Below are 12,480 nucleotides of genomic sequence, written 5' to 3'. Positions count from 1 at the left end.
AGAGAGGGCGAGGAGCAACTTGGCCAAGGTCAAGCAAAGTCACGGCAAAGCGGAGGTCGGAGTCTAAGTTCTCTGATGCGCTCTGGCTGCTCTCCCCCTGGTTCTCTGGGGTCCAGCAGAGGAGAGAGCAGAGTCCAGCCACATGGCTGTCCAGCCTGCCCTGGGCCTCCTGGGGTGTTGTTTGCTTCTCCAGCTTGGAAAGGATGGGCAGGCGTCCCCATGCAGGAGGACTCTGAATGCTCTGTGGACACGTGTCCTTGTTCCGCCACCCACTAAGTGAGCAGTTTCGGGCCCTTTCACGGGGCCTCTTTCCTGCTCCAGGAGGTCGGGGAGGCCCCCGACTGCTGGCTTTCTCTCTCCCAGGTCCTGGCTTTTTGTTTCCCGAGGACCTGGGCACGGATCTTCCTCTCAGTGCCTCATTGGCCTGTGAGTCCTCTTGCATTTGCCCTTTCTCGTGTCAAGGCAGCACTCACGTCTATGGCAACTTTCCTGGGAATCCTTTCTCATGTGGCTGGCATCTCCCTCTTCTCGGAGCCCCTGGCTGATCTCCCCCATCATGTGGGTCTTCTGTGGGTCTCCCTCATTGCACCAGCCGCTGAACAAGAGCATTGACAACATTTCCTTCCCCATTGTAAGCCCAGATCATGGCTGACCGTTCCTGCCCTCCTGCCCTTACCAGTGCCCCTCATGGGCGCACAGAGCTGTGGTGAAGATCGTGCCCTGAGTCACACACCAGGACTCAGAGTCCAGCACCACTTTCTCTCAGCTGTGAGACTGGAGGTCATGACCCCTTAAAGGTCTCGCTTTTCCCCTCTGCTACCCGGGCATAATTCTAGAACCTTCCTTATGAGTTGTTGGGAAGAGGACGTGCATGTGACGTGTTAGCCCTTTGCCCAGTGTGCTAGCACCCTCATTTGCTCAGCACAGAGCAGTCACTCTGTCACACCACTGACAGCAGGTCCCTGCGCCTCCCACTGAGGGGCTATGACTGAGCTCAGGCTGCTATGATGAAATACCATAGACTAGGTGACAAACTACAGCCTGTCCTCTCACAGGTCCGAGGCAGGCCCAGGACCAGCGGGCCGGCATGGCGGGTCCTGGCAAGGCCCTTCCGTGTGTGCCGGTGGCTTCCTTCTGGGGTCCTCACATGGAGGGAGCTCAGCGCTGGCCTCCTCCTCTTCGTAGGAGGACACTGATGCCATCACGGGGGTCCTCCTTCATGACCTCATCTAAGCCTGATTGCTTCCCAAAGGCCTCGCCCCCAAACACCACGCGGGGAATAGGGCTTCGGCATAGGGACTTCGGGAGGACGCAAGCCTTCTGCCCACAACAGGCTGTTTTCCCTAAATGCTGACCAGCAGAGTCCTATGTCAGCCAGACTTCCAGCTTCAGCCTCCCACGGCTATGCTATTCAGAAGCCAGAGACCAAGGCATATGGAGAACTTGGGGCTTTTCGTCCCCGAACCTGTAGAGAAGTTGGGGCTTTTCGCCCCCTTTGGGAAAGCAGAGGGTTTGGTTAGCAGCCCTAAGTCAGGGAAGGAGGCCTGACTTACTCTGCTCTGCCTCGCATCCCATGAGCATTTTTGTTCCTGGGTCTTCGACTCACCCCACACTCCCCGCCACCCTGTTCTCAGAGGGCAGTGTGGGCTCTGCCCAGGGCAGCCCTGGCTGTGACGCCAGCAGGTGACAGCTCCGTCCTCCTCTCTCTCAACATGGTTGCTTGACAAATTAATCCAAGGGCCAAGCAGGCCGCAAGGGAGTTCCTGAGAGGCGTCCTCGACTGGGCTGCCCCAGGCCCAGTCCCTCACCTCCTGAGTCTCTGTGTAGGGATTCTGGGCTGCGAGGCCTGAACCCGGCTGTCCTTTGCCCACCTGTGAGCCACTCACTTCCTGTCTGAGGCAGGGGTGGGAGAGTGAATCACAGTGCCCCCCTGCTTAGCAGGTGCCCGTGTTCTCCACCCTCCCTGCGCTGCTATCCCTCCTAGAGTTGGAGGTACCCCTACCCAACTCTCCCCTCTCTGCCCCGCCTGCTCCCATGTTCCTTGGTCCAGAGAAAAGAAAAATGAGGTGTGTCCTTCATTTGGATGTGCACAAACCTTCCCAGGAATTTTATTCTGTTCAGTGAAAAGCTTTGTCTAAGTGGATGTCAGATTTAGTCGCTGAACTGTGACCATTTCCCTCATCTGTCACGCTCTCCCCTGTCCCCTTTCGGGCTGTACCTGCCTCCTCTGCTGTCCCCACCCTGTAGGGCCCCTGCTCTTCCTGTTGCTTTACCCGCGCTGGTCCTGGGGGCTCACATAAGAGGCGGACCTTCCTTCTGAAGTGTCTGTTCCCATTAGCACAGACAAGGATTTTGAACGGCAGCGAGACAGAAACATTATCCAGGCAGTGGCTTCTTCCCAGACAGTGTTTCTGCTCTCTTCTGGAAGGCAGGGACAGGAACGCAGGCTGCCGAGGGTTAAAGGATAGCAGTGAAAAGTCGGGGCATCTCTTGGGGCCGGTGGCTGGCTGAGACCATTGATTAGCTTGGCTTAGTGATCTTTCCAGCTATATTCAGGAGTGAAATTATTGCCGATTGGGAATAATTTCACACACACACACACACACACACGCACGCGCGCGCGCGCGCGCGTGCGTGCGTGTGTGTGTGTGTGTGTGTGTGTGTGTGTGTGTGTTTTAGGGTTCATGGCAGCCAGGAGGGTAGGATAACATCTGAGAAAGAAATGTCATGGATTGTTCACTCCTAGGTAAGTCTCGGGAAGAGACCTACCACCCCACGTATATCTGTGGTTATATGCGGATTGTGCGTGGACCAGTCAGCTGGGAGAGTCTGGATGAAGGTGTGCAGGGCCTCCCTATCCATTTTCTTTGCGGCTCCCTGTGAATCTAGAATTATTGTGAAATAAAAAGTTGAAAGACGGAGTCCCCTGAAGGGAGGCCCGATGTTGAGGGCTGCTTTCATCTGTGGCTCTGGGGACGGAGGGGCAGGTACCAGGCCCATGGACCCAGTCACCTCAGATCAGTGGCGATTGAGGCACACATACTCCCGGGGCCTCAGTTCCCTTGATCATAACATGAAGACTTGGGAACAATCTCTTGGACCCTCCAGCTCAGAAAGTTTACATTTTAGAACTTGTTCAATATGGACCTGGTACGTTGTATTCCTAACATAGCCAGTAACCACAGGTCAGCAGCCTGTGCCTTTTAATCTGAGGCCTTGGGCTTCATGCCTTTACCATCATAGATCAGTCCCTATTACCTATCACTTTCCTCGGCTTGTTCTCTCTCCTCAGCTCCCCCTGTTTGTAGGTACACCTGGGCGGTGAGCAGAACACCGGTCAGAACTTCTTGTTCAAAACCAAATCTATAAACTCTGCCTTTTTATCTTATTTTTGATTCCTAGAGACCACGGCTTCATACCTCTGTGGTCCTAATACTCTCCTCCCCACAATCTGCCACCCCAGAAGTCACATCGGGCTTCTACATGGCTGGAGAAGCCCCAGGCCAGGGTGCTGTTCCGCTGGGTTTGCTCAGAGCCCTTTGGCAGCCTCTAAAGCAGGGGTGGGGAACCTTTTTCCTGCCAAGGGCCATTTGGATATCTATAACATCATTCATGGGCCATACAAAATTATCAACTTAAAAATTAGCCTGCTCTATTTGGTCAGACATTTCTCACCCCTAATGCCTTGCAGGGCCAGACCAAATGATTTCTCCGGTCTTATAGGGCCCATGGACCAGACGTTCCCCACCCCTGCTCTAAAGAAAGGAGCATGGGTGGGATTTGAGAAGACAGTTTCCCAACAGGGTGACCTCAGCAAGTCCTTAGCCTCTCCGCACCTTCATTTCTTCACCCACAAAGGAGACTGAACCTGCTCTGAGTAACTCATGAGATTGGCATGGGGCTAAAATAAGAATCAGAGCACACACTTTCCTTTACTGTGATTTCCATGAAGTAGTTTGGGTGGTGACTAAGCGGGCTTCACAGCCATGATCCTGGACCCATCCATGTCCACGTTGTATTAGCTGTGACCTTGGGCAAGTTTCCCACTCTCAGTGTCCTCATCTGTCTAATGGGTGTGCTGAGCACCTTCCTCCTGACTTGTAGTGCAGGTTCAAGGAGACCCATGTCCAGGCCCTTGAACAGTGCCTGCCAGACAATAAACTCTAGACAGCATTGCTGTTGATGATGATGATGATGATGGCTGTTGTAAGAGTTTTCTAGGACCCCATGCCAAAAAGGCCAGGAAGGAGGAGACTTTCAAAGTCCCTGCATTCCTCCCACAGTCCCCCTGGACAGCTTACAAATATGGCAGAAGGTGCTGCTCTAGAGGTGATTTAAAGACATACCCTGGTCCTCCACGATTCCCTGCACTTCCATATCCCCAAACCAAGTGAGCATCCCCTGTGCCTGCCTGGGTTTGGAGTGATCTGGCCAAGCCTTTCCCCTTTCATGGAAATCTGCTTTCCACAGCCTGGCTGCTGAAGTCCCAGTCCAGGTGGGAAGGTTGGAAATGGTTTAAATGGGTTGACTTGTGTGTCCCTAAGTTGTGGAGTCACTGGAGTGTGTTTTCTGCAAGGGCCAATCCCTCCTGGTTGTGGAGTGTAACTAAGCTAACTAAGCAGGGATTGCTTGTTCTCCACATACTTGATGGTGCATCTCAGGGAGTACTTAGCAAGGAAAGAAGAATGGGAATAGGTAAGCACAATTTCTAATGCCTCGGGGGTGGGGGTGATTTGTATATTTCAAGGAACTTGTAGCAGCAACTTCAGCTCTTAGGGGCAAATTCTAAACCCAGACTTGTGACCAGCCTGTGTATCTGTGGGCACATGTGCACGGTAAGGGTATTGTGGCCAGCTACCCATGGCTCTCCTCTCTCCCTGGCTTGGGCTGAGAGTGATCTTGAAGGAAAGTGTAATTACTGTTCACTCCAGGGCACTCAATTGAGAACACCCTCATGTAATGACTTAATTCTGCCTTCAGATGCTCATCTGCTGTTGCTCCTTTGGAAGCCAGAGGGACCCAACCACCACTTTTAGCCCCAGGGGGGAAAGATCAGGAGGTGGCTACCAGTCCCTACAAGTTCAGGCTTTATTCATGGGCAACGGAAATATGGCGGTGGCATTTTTATCTTCCAAACTCTTCACCTAGATCTCTGCCCTTAGCCACAGACATTTCGAAGCAAAGCCAAGTTACTCTAATGAGCAGTCTTGGTGGATCAGAACAGCCAGCAGCATTGATACGCGAAGGGTGTTCAGAAAAATTCTAGAGACGGGACCTAAAGCATGCAGAAGATGCCACTTATCGCCTAGGGAACCGACACAAGGTGTGCACGGGAATGAGAAAGACCAGCTTCCGGAGAGGAGGAGTCGTGCTTAGTAGGGTATTCTGTGCCTCCTGCCGCCAAGTGCACGTTTTTGCTTTGGCTTCCTCCAGCTCCTCGCTTGCTTGCTTCCCCACTTACTTTTGGGGATGAATTTGCCTAATCATTGAAGATGGGGAATGGGGGCAGGGGCAAGGCATGGGGTTGAACTAGGATGAAATCTTTGGAATCTATTTGCTAAAAAATCAGAATCATTACCTCGGAGTATGACACTCTACTGATGTAGTTGGACACTGTGTATGGAAATAAAACGAGTTTTTATGGCGGTGTATTGAGCAAGCCTTTAGCTGAGCTTCCTGAAGCCCCCAGCTCTAGTTCCAGCTCTGCCACCGCCCGATGACTGTCCGAGACACTTCCCGTCCCCCTGCCTCTGTTTCTTTACCTGTCGAGGCTAGATGGCCTCCAAGTGCTCCTCTGGGTCCAGCCCTGAGCTTCCTCCCAGTCAGTGGTCATCCTGTGTCACAGCTGTGAGCTTGATGGTTTCCCCTCCGAATTAAGGCTCTGTGGGTGGGACTGGGAGCATAGTGGCTGGACACGACCTGCCTGTGGATGTACTAGTGAAAGAAGTGGACACGGGTAAATGCCACCCTCCTGCTGCCTCCGGACATGCTGCAGGCCTGGCTTGCATTTTAACCCTCTGTGTCCTCCCTCCCTGGCTGGAGGTGGTGGGTGGCGCCTCCATGGTGTGAACCGGAAAATCTTCTCGCAACAATATGTGCTTTGAGCTGCCTGAAACAAACCCACTGCAAACACCTTTGAGGAATGACATTATCCCCCAACAGCCACGCCTGCTTCTCTACATGACCATTGTGCTGTCTATTTCTGTCCTTTGTTCCCCTCTCTCCATCAGACCCCATTAATTTAAAAATACGGCATTTGCAGACTTGCTAAATAAAGAGCCCTCAGAGCACAAAGTATCCCTTATCCATTTTCTGGGTCCCTATGTGCTTCCTGGTAAAGATTTTTTTTGTTATTTTTGACTAAATGGCCTTGATTTTATCATTAATCGTTGTGTGGCGATTCTTTTCACTGTGCCTAACTTATTTCTAAAATACTCTCCCCTAAGTCCTGAAGTCTACTTCCCTTGATCCCTCGTGCCCCTTCTCACGGCTGCCTTTGCCATTGCACAAAACGGATAAAGTGATTCCTTTATATGTTGGACCCTTGATCTCGGGCCTTGCCTAGTCCTCCACCAAAATTTCCCAGAAGAGCAGTTCTTACAATTGGACTTGCACAGTTCAGGGGGGCTTGGGTCTCTGTCATTTCCATACTGAGCCTGGGGACATGCTTTGTTCTCTCTCCCCCAAAACCGCATATTTTCTTTAACCAGCAGTTTTCACATTGCGGCAGAACCACACTATGAATTTAAAGCCTTAAAAGCTTGCGGTGTCTCTCTTGGGCACCATATTGTGAAGGGTTCCACGTTTTGTCCCCGATGACAGCGACACCGCATGGTGTCACCTGGTGTGTAACCATGACATTCCCTTGCACGTCCCTTCCCTGCTTCCTCACGCTGTTGCCCAGTGCCTGCTGGCTGCTCGACTCCCTCACATGTCCACCCCTGCAGCTCCTCTCTGGGTGCGGGAGAAGGAAGGAGGCGTTATCGAGGGCCTGTTGTGTTTGGAAACTTGGCACAGTTTGTCTTTGGCCTTTGCAATGGCTGAACGACGTCAGTGCTGTTATTATTCCCATTTTACAGAAGAGGGGACAGAGGCACTGGGGTCGGGGTTCTGGCTTCAGGCCACCCAGGGAGTAAGTAGGATGATCTGTTGTTACCTTCTGCAATATACCACAGGGCTCAGTGCAAGCAGGCAGCCACCAAAAGCCACACCAACGCCCTTCTGTACCAGTTACATTGAACTTGGTCCTATGTTTGCAAAATGTGAGTGTCTTTGCTAATCTCTGGAAAGTGTCAGGTGTTCCCCTAAACAGACCCATACAGGAGATGCTACAACTCGTAGCTTGGACCCCCAAGTCCCTGCTCCCTCGTAAACATGACACCACAGGTGCTTTGTCCAGCGAGTCCCCTGTTAATCACACTTAGCTCTCCTTTGCAACTACTCACAGGCTTTGCTTTCCCTGAAGTCAATGTCTAAAATCCCTCCAAGGAACTGGAAACCCTGTTGGTGAAATGTACGCCTCATCCGTGGCTACAGGGGGTAGATGTGAAAAGCCACCTGACGTGGGTTCCTCTTTCAGAACGCGTGGTCCTGTTGGCTCCTGCCTGGATATGACTGCACCTTCCTGCTCCTCGGCCACCCCGGCCTTTCCCACTTCAATCCATCCATAGGCCATGTTGGCATCCCTTTTCGTTTCCCGTGTTGTCTTTTCCCACCACACGCTTTCCACACGTCATCTTTCCTGACTTTGTGTTCTGAGAGCATCCTCTGCTGTATTAACTTGACACTTGTGCTCCATCCCCCCTCCCGCCACCAATATCACCCCAATGTCTCGCTGGACGATGTGTGTCCTTCGCTCCTGTGTGGGCTGCGCCAGGCGTAATCCACTGCACAGTTTTCTTATTGAGAGAGTGAGGCTGGGACAAGGGGCTCTCACCATGCCACAGCCTCTCCTGGTCTCCTGTGGCCCTATCTCCTCTTGACCCACCCACCCTGGCTCTCCAGGATGCCAATCACCACCCCCGGGAGAGTTATACTCTCTCCACCTTGCATGGAGCTCAGCATGCGCTGACTGGTTAGCGCTAAGTGTGTATCTCCCTGTTCGTGACCTTCAGCGGGTACAGGTTCATCGGGTTTCTGCCTTTCCTCTGGCTTCCCTTTCTGTTAAGGGGCCTTTGCAGCCTGCGGTCTGCCTCCTGAATGCAGTGGGTGTGGGCAGTGGGGGTCCCTCACCTGCCCTTGGCCGGGAAATGCTTATGGATACTTGGTAGTCACGGAGAGGATTCCCACGGTTTAGCGCTGCCCCTTTCCCTAAGCCTCAGTGTCACACTGCACGTGTTAGATGATTGACAGCTCAGTGGGGGCGTTTCCTGCCTCTGAAGTACCTGCTTTCCTTGGGGACTTTGTGTCCCACCTACTGGGAGGTTCCTGTGAGCTCCAGTCCTCTGCGTCCCTTCTCCAGGGAGAATACAAAAGTGCTCCTGCAGGGGGTGAGGGAGAGAGGAGCTTTTGTGGTGTGACTGTGGTTGTGCCGGCAGAGGTGGAGGCCACTGGGTCCCCAGGTGCAGGGGGCAGGGGTAGGGCAGGTGCAGGATCACGTTGGCCCAGGCGCTGGCCCCCAGAGTGGGGTGGCGTGGAGGAGAACAAGCACTCGCTCTCCTCTCCCAGGCCTTGGTGGATCAGAAGCTGGAGGTTCCCCGTTTCCCCGCTGATGCTGGCGCTGGCACCGGCATGCCTTGGATCCCCCGATGGGCGTGCACATGCCTCTGCGAGGTGGTGGTTGGCGGTTCCACTTTCATCTGTCTGTCACCCCGGCTCTTTGGGGAAGACTCCTGAGAGGTTGGGGAGGAGAGTGTCTTTAGCCAGTATCCCTGGAAGTAGAGCCTGAACCCCAGTTCTTGGCAAGAGGGGTACTGGAGGAGTGCTGCCTGGAGAACCTGGAGGAGAGTGAGGAAGGAGAGGGTGGGAGGGAGCCAGGTAAGGACATGGACTCCGCTGTGGTCTAGCTTCAGCCTGATCCCAGTGGGGCTCTGGAGCATAAACACCACCACAGAGTTGTTCCAGCTTGAGGCAAGAATGCAGGCATGCTGACCCTCATGGCAACCAGCATTGTCTGAGAACTGTCCTGAGGTGAGAGAGTCAACAGCAGGCCCTTCTGGACCACGGCGGCTCCCAGTGGTCAAGAGCAATTCCCCAGAGAAGGCTGCAGCCTTCAGCAGCTGGGGGCGTGTGCACCGTGGGCCGGGCTCTGAGCAGAGCACCTGCAGCATCTGCGGCAGAGAGATTGTGAGGCAGGGCCCCGTGTGGGCCCGTCTCTCCCGCTCCATGGGCCCCCTGGAATTTGACAGAGAGCTCCCATCGCTCCCCAGGATGCGCCAGCCCAGGGAGAGCCATTAGAAGCAGCACCAGGACGCGGGGTGGCTGGCTACAAAGACAGGGCCCTGAAGATGCCGGTGTCCATAGCTGGTGTCATGCCCTTCCCTGCCGGGTTAAGCTCACCAGAGCCAGAGGGAGAGAGTCGCTCGCACCTCGTGCTTTCACTCTGTGGGAGCTGGGAACGGAGTAAGACACAGCCTCTTCCTCTGCTGCGGAGGGTGGCTTCCCTCTGGGCCCCTTTGATGGAATTAAGAGCCTCCTTTTGGCCTTCAGTTTGCCTTCTGCCAAAGGCCAGGATGGGGTATGTAGGCATCAGCTGTTCCCAAACAGCATTTATTATAAGTGGCCACCGGCCTGGCTCCGTGTCCAGTTCTTGTTTTTTTTTGAGTTTGGAATTCATTGGAGGAGGCGTGAGGAAGGAGGGGTCCCTGCACGCTTGTACTTGGCTTAGCCTGCCTGGCTGCCTCGAGAAAAAGGACGGGCATGTGTGTGAGGATGGCAAGGACTCGGGGAAGGGAACTTGTGCTGCAGGACCGGGCTTAGGGTGCGAGGCCAGGCTCGGTGCATTACTGCATTTGATGGCCACGGCAAACCTGCAGGACTTGGATCTCCAATTTTCAGCCAAAGGAACATGGGCTCCCACATGAGCCTAACCGAGGGCGCTGGGGACCTGCAAAACCATAAAGACGACTTTACCAAAGAACTCAAGCCTGGTCACCTCTATACTCCACATCTCCAAACTAAACCAGTAGGGCACAGCCAGTGTGGCTCAGTGGTTGAGCATCGACCTATGAACCAGGAGGTCATGGTTCAGTTCTTGGTCAGGGCACATACCTGGGTTGTGGGCTTGATCCCCAGGAGGGGGCATGCAGGAGGCAGCTGATCAATGATTCTCTCTCATCATTGACGTTTCTATCCCTCTCCCTCTTCCTTCCTCTCTCTGAAATCAATTTAAAAAATATATATATATATATATATATATATATATATATATATATACGAAACCAGTAGGGCTTGGCCCCCAATTCTGAAAACGCTAGGGTCAGGTCCCTGAAGGCATGCTGGCCCAGTGGGTCCAGGTTGCCCAGCTCATCCCAGGCCCCAGGGGCTTGATGCCTCTCCCTGTGTGAGCTCCTCTGCTCTACTCAATCCCCTCCTCTCCTCCATCCACTTGTAATGCATCCACCATGCTTCCTCCCCCAGCCCTATATCCAACCACATCTTGAAGTTAAGTTACCTCCTCCCTGAAGTTGCCCTAGTAAAGCCCAAAAGTGAAGAACTCCATTCTGCATGGCCAGCATCCATTTCAATTTCCTACAAGGTCTCTATGTGCCCATAGCACACGCCTGTTCATTTCCACGCTCATGGATATGTGCGTTCACACTCTGCGTGCAAGCTGCTGGGCACGCCCTTACACAGCCATTCAGAACGCCCTCACTAGTCTGTCCTCGGCACCTCTCTGTGCTCCGCCTGCCCTGTCGAAACAAAGAAGAAACTTTAAGACCCAGCGACACCCCGATGTCAGCATAGGGGAGGGCAAACGTCCCGACTTTGGAGCAGGGCAAACCTGGCTGAGAATTCTGGCTCTGCTGCGTCTTTGCTTTATGGTCTCCGGCCAGTTCATCTGCCTCTTTGCACTCTGTTTCCTCACACGTGCAAAGGGGACGATCAAACCCAGCCTCGTGGGGTGGCTGTAGGATGAGATGAGGCCGTTGGAAGTGTATGCTCGGGGTGGGCTGGGAGCTCTGCTCTCCTCCTGGCACGGTGGCCACAACTCAAGGACAATGCGTAGGGTTTTCATGGACACAAACTCAGCGCAGTGGAGGGCGTTCGGATACTAACAATGTTAGTCTAGTCCGAATCCTTGCTGACTGAAGAATTTGATTGTAGACCTGGGAAGAGAATAGAACTGAGGTTTGCTTTGTAAGGTGTTTGAGACCACATGATTCTCCACACCTCCTCTACCCCACAGCAAGACCCCACGGCACTTTTAAAGGCCACGCTGCTTTCCTCTCTTCTGTGCCATGCATGGGGGAGGGAAGAAAGCCCCTTCCTGCCAGCAGCTTTTCCCAGTGCCTGGCACGTTCGCTTCCCTGGGTGCAGGGAGGGCTCTGGGGTGCATGGGCCACCATCTGCTGGAGCCGCCACGCCTGGGCCCAGCACCAGCCCAGCCTCCGGGACCCATCCCCAGCTTTTGGCAGCTGCCTGGGCTGGGGGAGCCCAGGCCTGGGCTGGGTGACCTCACAGCTGTGCCTTCAGCCCCTCAGGGGCCTGTATTTCTGTCTCTCTTGGGGCCCATCCTGGCTGCCGGGCGGAGGGCCCGCTGTCCTTCAGTACCAGAGGCTCACATTGCCTGGCCTGTGCCAGCACTTGGCAAAGCCTTCTCAACCGAGAGGCCCTGTGCCTCTTGTGTCCATGGCCGCCTGCTTGTCCCACCAGGGCCACAGACCCCGCGTGGGCGTGAGGCTTTGCCAGCTTTGCCAGCTTTGCCATTTCTCTCTGACCGGTCTGGAAACTCCCTGGAGGATCGCTCTTCTCACATCAGTCAAAGGGGGACAGCGTACAGGCGGCTCTGAAAATAGAGACCCTTGTTAAATTATAGTGAGAGGACACTGACGCTAAGTGCGGTTTGGGCTTTCTAACCTGACTCCATGGGGAAGGGTACAGCTTGTGATGCTGCCTGCTGATGAGGAGGAGGAGAGAGAGGAGGAGCAGGAGGGGGAGAGGGAGGCGTCCCATTACTGAGCACACACTGTGAAGCAGGCACCATGCTTGGTATTCTGTTCTCATCATTGGAAACTCTGTAGCCATTAAACATTACATCCACCGCACCTTCCCTCAGCCCCTGGAAATCCTGCTTCTGCTGTCTTCTTGGGTTTGACTGCTCTAAGTAGCTCAGATGAGGGGACTCATGCGGTGTTTGTCCTCTTCTGATTGGCTTATTTCACTAGCATAATGTCCTCAAGTTTTACCCATGTCGTAGCGTGTGTCAGGATTTTCTTCATTCCACTGTACGTATGTGTAGACCACATTCTGCTCATTTATTCATCTGCCAATGGACACGTGGGTTGCTTCCAAATTTTAGCTACTGTGAATAATGTTGCT

The sequence above is a fragment of the Plecotus auritus genome (genome assembly GCF_963455305.1).
Source record: "Plecotus auritus genome assembly, chromosome: 1".
Classification (NCBI taxonomy): Eukaryota; Metazoa; Chordata; class Mammalia; order Chiroptera; family Vespertilionidae; genus Plecotus; species Plecotus auritus.
This window is presented reverse-complemented; position numbering follows the sequence as displayed.